Source organism: Halichoerus grypus, chromosome 7, assembly GCF_964656455.1.
Source record: "Halichoerus grypus chromosome 7, mHalGry1.hap1.1, whole genome shotgun sequence".
Classification (NCBI taxonomy): domain Eukaryota; kingdom Metazoa; phylum Chordata; class Mammalia; order Carnivora; family Phocidae; genus Halichoerus; species Halichoerus grypus.
The window spans coordinates 18,678,481-18,686,547 of NC_135718.1; positions in this window are offsets into that span (position 1 = coordinate 18,678,481).

Below are 8,067 nucleotides of genomic sequence, written 5' to 3' on the forward strand. Positions count from 1 at the left end.
ATCACGCAAACTAAAGGACAACTAGAGCAGCACCTAGCACGCAGATGTACATAGTTGTTTAAGTAGGTAGATGAATGAAAGGTTGAATCTGCAAATATCTTCAACTTCAGCCATTTCAAAGGACAGAAGTGGCCATGACAGTAACAAGTAACACCTCCATGTGAATAATTAACATTTTACAAAACTTTCACCTATGTCACCTCGAACCTTCTCTGTGGCTCTGTGAAGTGAAGAAGAATAAGTACATTTCATCAATGAGAAAACTGAGACTCAGAGATAAAGGGATATGTCAAGGGCACCCATCAAATAAATGGCAGAGCCATGATTTGCTCTCAGGTCTTTCAATTCCAAATCTCATACCTCTCACACTATCCCACCTCAACTCAAGTAAGGCTGGGAGACAGACTTTTGAACCAAGAACTGCTGACATGGTCCAAAGACATTTCCAATACACCACAATTCTTAGTCTTGAGACATTTTTCTTGGCCCAAACATCCAGACTCTAAAATCAGAAAATATATCATCAGAATCTAATCTGACTCAGTGTTTGCTATGGGGGTGGGGTTCGGGAGTTACCACAGGAAGTAAAGGGGAAGCTGAATATGAGGAGCTCCCAGTTTCCACTCTTTCCAAGTCACTTCCACCTTGTTTCTGTTTTATATGTTGGGGTGCAATTTTTAAATACACCCACTCTTACAGCATAAAGTGGGCCAAAAGTCAGGAGACATAAACCTATGTTTAGCACTAGCTTATCCCTATCTATGTCCAGTTAGCCTGGGACACTGCTCCATCACCTCTCTGTGACTCAGTTTCCTCATTTGGGAAAATGGAACGGTAGAGATCTTGTGAGAGCAAATGAAGTAATACAGTTCTACTTGGGATAGTAAATGCAAAGCATTCTCACATGCATGCCCTTGCTGGGGTCGGGGGAACGAGGAGGTGCCAGGGTAGTGGTTGGCATGAGAGGAAACTGTCAAGAATTCTCTACAGCCCAGAGCAGGGTAGAACCCACAGGGAAATTCCCGTAACTTTCCCAAGGTTCAGCCTGCCCTGGGAAAGAGCTTGAATGGTCCTGTGAAGAAACTGGACCCTTTCCCTGTTCCCCATTAGGAAAATTGGCATCATCAAAAGAAGTGGAATCTTTGGGAAAAGGAAGAGTGTTTGCTGTGTTAACATTCAGTTCTTTCCCAGCAGGGACAATGAGGAGACCATCTTAGACTATACCTCATGGGAATACACCAGGAAATGTTTCCTGAACTCATGGCCTGGGAGCAAGCAGGACATCAAAAGCTGGCTTAAGTGAATTCGTAACTCATTGTTAACTGGAGTCATGTAATATGATTAGCATACTTTTTTTCTTTTTGTCAATATAATTTCAACCTGAAGAGGCAGGGTGGAAGAACAGATATACAACGAGGAGCCTGGGTTGAATCTCTGGGTATAGACTCTGGTTTAATCCCTGCTCTGTCATTTACAAATGGAATGAATTCAATTTCCTCATATGTATAAAATGGGCATATGTTGGGATTTGAACAGGTCAATAAATAAGGCTTTTCTTCTCTTACAAATAAGAATCTGAATAAAATAAAAATAGACATGAGTCGAATTGAGGGGTCAACATGAGTTTAATAACTGGCACATTGGGATTTGAGAATACAGCCTGGATTCACAGCCAGTAATTCCTAAGATTTCTAATATTTCACCCTTTCCAAAAACAATCAAATTCGGGCAAAACCACCACACAGTCATAACCATTTACCTTCCCCAAAGGTGACTCTTGGCAACAAAGAAGAGGATAATGGGCATCAGACAGAAGATAAGGTCACCTCCAAAACAAGAAGAGGATCAGGGACCCTATGACCTTAAGTCATCTGGGAAGGAACAGGGGGCCAGGGGCTGTGCAGACCCTTGGCAGCCCACCAACTGGAAAAAAGAAGAAGCTTCCTCCAGGGGTAAGAGTGTAAAAGAGAGGCTGGAAGGGTCTGTGATGGAAGCCTGGAAACATGAGGACAGAGGAAAGAGTCCCCCATAAGGTACCTTTCTCTCCCCCATCTGCCTTGTGGGGTTGGTGAACTAAGTAAGATCAAGAAAATGAAGCACGAGAGAGCCAGTGAGTGAGCTTGGTGATTCTTCTTTCTTCTTTTTTCTCTCCCCGCCAACCTGCTTTAGAAAATGAGAAAGGCCAAGTTCCAAAGCAGCTTCCTGAGACACTTCCCTGAGGACCACACAGTCTACCTCAGTTTTTGATGTCAGGCTGGGACCAGCACACACCCTGGCTTCCCCAGGCATGATGGGCTTACCACCCTGGTCCCCGGTCCTGTCTGGTTGAGCGTTTGCTGGACGACAGAGTCCTAGCTGGGTGATACTTATCCAGCCACCCTCTTTCCCACAGAAGTTTTTTAGGCAGAGAAACAACAAATCCTCCTCCCTTTGTTGCTGCTAATTTTCTTGCCCCTTTTCTCTTCCTGGTCTCCTTTGCTGAGTTCTTTTTAATAAAGGTCAGCATTTCCCAGATGTGCTTCTCTTTTCTTCTTTTCCTCCTCTTGTCATCTCTGGATGATCCCCCACTCCACATCCTCAACCGCACAAACTGCATTTGAGCCGAATTCCAAATCCATCTCCTGCCCTAACTCCCTGGCTCACGTCTCCCGCTGCTGAGCCTCCACTTGGATTCCCTTCCAACACCACTAAGGTAACGCACGCTCTTACCTTCCATCCCTCAAACTGCTTCTCCTTCTTGTATTCTCCAGCTCTAGTTTTCCACTCACTTTCCCTAAGTAAAAATTTTAAAAGTATCCTTGGTTGCCAATTCTCTCTTACTCCCTGCATTTAACAGATACTCAGCTGTGTTAGGGTCTCTTACATCTGGCTGCTTCCCACCACGCTGGCCATCACTGGCTTACACTAGATCTTGGTCTTGCACCTGCTGCTTTGCAATCGCCTCATAAATGATCTCCCAGCTATAAGTATCAACCTCTCCAGTATATTACCCTCCCTCTTCCATAGTTAAGGTTGTCTACAAAAAACTCTCTTTCTCTCTCTTTCTTTCACACACACACACACACACACACATACACACACACACACACACACAACATAACTTGCAAAATATTCTTGAGTCTCTTCACCTCATGCTCCAAGTCCAGGCTTCTCAGAATGACCCACAAACCCTCTCACATCCAGTCCCCCTGCCTTGTCTCCCATATATCCACCCTCCAAGTCTTGCAACCCAATGGCACTGAATTTATGTCACCATTCCCAGAAGAGAGCCCATGTCCTTTAACACTTCTCTGTTTATGACCTTCCTGTGCCTTCCACTTTGAGTGTCCTTGCCCAACACACACACCTCCTCGTTGGCTTGTAAACCTATTTTTCCTTTAAGGATGATCTCAGGTATCCCTGCCCTGGGAAAGCCTTCCTTGACTTCCCCACTTGTTAGTAACATGCCTTCTGCATGCCCTCAGCATTTAACTGCTGTAACAGCTATGCATAATCAAATTGTTGGTAATCCATTGGCATTTATGATTCTCCCATTATTAATGGTAGCTTTTTTTTTTTTAAAGATTTTATTTATTTATTTGACATAGAGAGACACAGCGAGAGCAGGAACACAAGCAGGGGGAGAGGGAGAGGGAGAAGCAGGCTTCCCGCAGAGCAGGGAGCCCGATGCGGGACTCGATCCCAGGACCCTGGGATCATGACCTGAGCCGAAGGCAGACGCTTAACGACTGAGCCACCCAGGCGCCCCTATTAATGGTAGCTTTTTAGAACAGAATAATTTTTTTCACCTCTTAATTTCTAGCATCTAGATATTGACCCCCTCTTAGGTACAATCACTGTACTGCATACAGAGATAAATGGAAGAATGAAGACTGATTTACTTTAGTGTGATAAAGTGTTCCCATTAACTGCAGGTCTGGGAATCAGGAAACACAGCTCCAGGCACTGGTGTTGTCTCTACTTAGCCTCGTGAACTTAGACAAGTCCCTCCTCCAGACTGTGTTTTGGTTCTTCAGTCTGAACAATGGTCAAATAATAACTAAACAACTCTCCTAATGGGTAGTAATGGCAACAGGAGAAATTACGTGCTTTGGTGTATTTTCATGTCTAATGTGGTTACGTTCAATATGATGAAACATACCAATGTTACAGAAAATTAACTTTCTGGCTAAATAGTCAGGTGACTTATCTCAGATACTTTATAATAAGTGAGTAAAAAAATGCTATGTGTGCAGAAGACGATTTAAAGAGTTACACAGAACGCAACTTTAATATCAATTAGTAATCAGTAGCATCCTGATTTTATATATAGGCTTGCTTAGATATTTTTTTCCTTGACATAAATACTTATTTTGAAATCATACCTCTCCCAGGCTGTGAATTCAGACCAGCTTGTCTTTAAACCGCTTCCTAACATTTTGAGAAATAAAGAAAATAAACAAAGAAAGAAAAATAGAGGCTCACACACTGCTGTGGTACTAGAACTCACTCTATGTTAGAATCTCTCCAAACAGAATAATTCCAAATACAGAAGACTCTTTAGGCACACAGAGTTTATCACAATATTTTTTTCCTACAAGTGGAAAAAAAAAAGAGAGAGAGAGAGAAAAACAACCAAAACATCCAACAAGAGGGCAATGGTTAAATGAGTTACAGTGTTATTTGTGCCATGGAGACAATGCAGCCATTATATATTCTGTTACAAGGATTTGTAGCAACGTGAGTAAGAACTTGTGTTACAGTTTTATGTGAAAAAGCAAGATAAAGAACATATGAGCAATATGAGCACAAGTATCTGAAAATAAGCACAAGAAACTAGGAAGTATACCTGGATCCCCTTGGCTCTTTCTATACCTCTCCCTCTGGCAGCTGTGAAAACGGTGAAGAAGAATCATCTTGTTTTCAGGAGTCGGAACCTCCACCAAGAACTTTTCATCGGCAGTCTTCCTCTGCCAGTTTGCCCTGTGGGAAAGGATTTCAGTAGTCTCATATTTCCAGCCTTACTTCATTTCTCTGAAGTTTTTTTTTTTTAATAACTTATGTTTGATTACCAAAGTAATTTATGTTCACTCGTAAATCTCCCTAATTTTAAAGTTCCTTAACCATGTCTGGTTTGAAGTGAAATTGGAAAATGATTGTTCTTTCAGCAACCAAAACTTTTGGCAGCTTGCCTCCAAACAGAGCTTGGAATTATGTAACTCTCAGTTTAGTAGAAAAAAACTTTCTAAAAGGGCCAACTTCTCTTCTAGAACCTATCATTTCTTTTTTTTTTTAATTTAAATTCAATTAGCCAGCATATGGTACATCATTAGTTTCTGATGTAATGTTCAATGATACATCAGTTGTGTATTACACCCAGTGCTCATCATATCACGTGCCCTCCTTAATGGCCATCACCCAGTTACCCCATGCCCCCCGCCCACCTCCTCCTCTGCAACCCTCAGTTTGTTTCCCAGAGTCAAGAGTCTCTCATGGTTTGTCTCCCTTTCTGATTTCTTCCCATTCAGTTTTCTCTCCCTTCCCCCAAGATCCTCTGTGCTATTTCTTATATTCCACATATGAGTGAAACCATATGATAATTGTCTTTCTCTGCTTGACTTATTTCGCTCAGCATAATACCCTCCAGTTCTATCAATGTCAATGTAAATGGTGGGTATTCATCCTTTCTGGTGGCTGAGTAATATTCCATTGTGTATATGAACCACATCTTCTTTATCCATTCATCTGTTGAAGGGCATCTCGTCTCTTTCCACAGTTTGGTTATTGTGGACATTGCTGCTATAAACATCGGGGTTCCCTTTCTTTTCACTACATCTGTATCTTTGGGTAGAACCCATCATTTCAAAACAGCTTTTAAGCGGATTGTAAATGGATTTTACCACCATGGTGTTATTTCCAGCATATACACTTGGAAGTGTGATACAATTTGCAGGTTGTTTTTAATGCTTTGTCGTAGGTAGTGCATTCCAAAATTACCAGGTACAACAATTACAAATACAGTTTCCAGGGCCTCACCCCAAACCCACTGAACTGCAATCTCTGGGAAGGGCCTCTAGATTCTGCATCTTAACAGAGGGTCCTGGTGAGTCTCTTGCACCCTTTACAGAAGAGGAATCTGAGGATCAAAGTGAGAACTTGACTTGCTTAAGGTCACACCACTGGGTGGTAACAGGACTCCTGACCTCCAGGTCAGTCCTCCTCTAAGGGGAAATTAGGCCTTAGGACAGTCCTGTGTAAAAACAGAGGCTGGATGTGATGGTTGCTCGGGCCAGATACAAATATGCCCTAATCATTGGGCTACCCAGTATTCCTTGGTTCACAGAGGTGCCTCTCTGAGGTTTTTAGAGAGAACTAAAAAAGTATTGCAAATTGAAGCAGGGCTTCTGCAAACATTTCTTAGAAAACTAGTCCTTATAAGGTAATCCATGAAGAAGGAATTCCATTATTGGGGAAGTCGCTGTATCCTTTCTCCCTATCTTGAATCATCTCAGGAAGTCACTTGTTATGTGAGCCTATAAAGGCACTGAGAAGTCCTGCAGTAAATAAACCCATTTAACTTTCCTCATTCTAGTAGCTCACTGACATATTTGACAGAAATGCCTGTGTGTGTATGTGAGTGTATGATATCTTTAACATTTTTGAGAAACTAGTGTTCTAGAGAAACCATCTACTCATCTAGAAGTTTCCCTAGTCAAATCCATGTCACAAGCATGAGCTGGTTAGTTTGGTAGGAAAACACTAAGCTTGGAGTTTGGAGATCTCTCTGACACTTGCCAGTTCTGAGACCTTGGGAATGTCTCTTGCCTCATTTTACAGTTGAGGAAACTGAAACTAAGAGATACATGCCTTTCCTGTCCACTCTACTAGGTTGTCTGGAGGACCACACAGAGCCGCCTACAGAATAAACAGCACTATAAAAGTAAAGATCCATCATCTCTTCTTCTTCCTCTCTTCCTCCTCCTCCTTCTTTCTCACATGCTCTTCATTCAGGAGGTCATCTCCATCCCAGAGACCTCATCCTGTCTTTCACAGCAGGACCTTGACAAGATGACATCAGGAGTTGGTTTGTGATATTGATACGGTATCTCAGGGTGACCAGTTGATCCTGGAATTGCTGTAATATTGACATTGTCTTGTCATTCACGACAAACTCTCAAAGCATTATTATAGATGGTAGTGACTCAGGGGTGGGATCTTTCTCACTGAATTACAGGTCATTTATTCATATAGATGTTCTTCTCTAGAGAGACTGACATTGCTAATACTGTTCCAGTCAGATGGCAGAGGACAGAACAGTTTTCCTTGGTCTGTGTTCCAGTGGATTGTTTTCTGACCACCATGCTTCCATCAGGAGTAGCCCCTCCCACCTCCCTAAGGGAGGGGCCCCACTGTAGAGGAAGGGGATGTGGGCTAGAAATGGAGGCATCAGGTACTGCACACTGACCTTAGGGAAATAGTCACTCGTGTGTCATGGCTCTGGCGAAGTATGACCAGGCACCATGCTTCATTCATCCCTGTGCCCCTCAATGTTTGGCACAGTTCCTGCTACCCCCTAGGTGCTCAGGAAATATTTCTGAATGAATGGATGAATAAATAAATGAACTTTGTCCTAATGCCCAGCATATTTTCTCTGGTTTAATGGAGCTTCCATGAGCCATCCTTCTCACCTATGCTAGGCCACACCTTATCATGAGGTTGAAAAGTTAATACAAGAGACTCATAATACACTCAGAAAACCAGAAAGTAGAGGTCCAGAAATGAATGGAGGCTTCTTTGGACTCTTGATGATCTCACTGTGCAGTAGGGGAAATTTATTGGGCTGCAAGTATTCCAGGGTAAATCCACGGCAACATGGGAAGTCATTTTATTTCCCTTAATAGATTTTAAGCTCCCAGGGGGTAAGAGTCGTCTTCATCTTCATCTTCAATATTATCTTCATCTTCGTCCTCATTGTGTAAGCTCCATAAGGACAGGGGTTTTTGCTTTGTTCTCCAACGCATCCCAAGCATTCAAAACAGCCCCTAGCACATAGCAGGTGCTTTTTTAATCCTCAGTGAATTGAGTAAT